Source organism: Octopus bimaculoides, chromosome 2, assembly GCF_001194135.2.
Source record: "Octopus bimaculoides isolate UCB-OBI-ISO-001 chromosome 2, ASM119413v2, whole genome shotgun sequence".
Lineage (NCBI taxonomy): Eukaryota > Metazoa > Mollusca > Cephalopoda > Octopoda > Octopodidae > Octopus > Octopus bimaculoides.
This window is the reverse complement of record NC_068982.1, coordinates 188,231,061-188,232,287: the sequence shown is the minus strand read 5'-3', so window position 1 is coordinate 188,232,287 and position 1,227 is coordinate 188,231,061. Positions and strand designations below refer to the sequence as shown.

Sequence of the window (1,227 nt, the reverse complement as noted above, 5' to 3'; positions counted from 1 at the left end):
ATATATATATATATATATATATATATATATATATATATATATAATCAACCTGAGATTTCACTAAAACAAAACACAACGTAATTACAATAACACCATAATTATTACTATTATTATTGTTGTTGTTGTTGTTGTCATTGTTGCAAGACGGATTAAAAGTTTTACTCACCTAGCTAGACTTGCAGTTCCTTTCGTTAGTTTACGTAGAGAGTTCGGAACTATTCGGCAGTGATCGGCAGAATGCCTTTGCTGGAGTTAGCTTCGGAAATATATATATATACACACATACAGAGGTCTCTGTCAGCGCTTGAGATGGTGAGAAATATATGTGTATATATGTCTATATATTTATTTATATATATATATATATATATATATATCCGTGCGTGAGTGTATGTATGTGTATTTGTGTGTGTGCGTGTGTGAGCGTGTGTGTGCGTGTGTGTGTGTCTTCTTTGTGTGGGTAGATGAATAACTGTCTGTGCCTGTGTGGGTAGATTAATAACCGTGTGTGTACGTGTGTGCGCGCGTGTGTATGGCTCGCGTGCTTATTAAGTCAGGTGTAACTTTTCAACAGCGATGTTGCTGGTGTCGTTATGGCGATATAGTTGTTCTAGATAATGATGACGATGATGATGATAATGGTAACAGAGTTGTACCTCTTCTTCTTCTTCTTCTTCTTCTTCTTCTTCTTCTTCTTCTTCTGCTTCTTCTGCTTCTTCTTCTTCTTCTTCTTCTTCTTCTTCACTGCCCACTGTTTTAATGGTCAAATGCCACGAGTGATTCGTTATATACTATGATACCGGTGGTGGTCAGAGGAGAGGGTGGGTGACAGTAGTAATAGTAGTATTAGTAGTTGTAGTAGTAGTATCAGTGGTAGCGGCCGCAGTTACAGACGCCGTTGTTCTTCTTCTGATGGTGGTTATGGCGCAGAAATGTGGAGGTGGCGGTTGTGGTGGTACTGGATGTAGTTGTGGTGGTGGTGGTACTAGCAGTGGGATGGTTTCGCGATAGTGGGTGTAGTGGCAGTTATAGTGGTGGTGGTGGTGACAGTGCCCGTAAAGGTGGTGGTGGTAGTAGTCGTGTTTCTAGTGATGGTAGCGGTGGCGATGACAATGGTAGTGGTGGTGGTGGTGATGGTAGAAGTGGCAACTAAGTTTTAATAGTAACGTCGGTGGTGGGTGTGGTGGTGATGGTGGTGGTGGTGGGTGTGGTGGTGATGGTGGTGGT

General features: G+C 41.6%; 1 protein-coding gene across 1 annotated transcript in view; it reads right to left on the bottom strand.

The window, feature by feature from the left end:
- LOC106873697 (uncharacterized) overlaps positions 1-747 on the bottom strand; it is a 78,531-nt gene extending 77,784 nt beyond the window's left edge. The window contains exon 1 of the mRNA XM_052965802.1: positions 167-747. The gene's annotated coding sequence lies outside the window, so the exon portion shown is untranslated. The remainder of the gene's footprint in view (positions 1-166) is intronic.
- Positions 748-1,227: the final 480 nt, after the last annotated feature.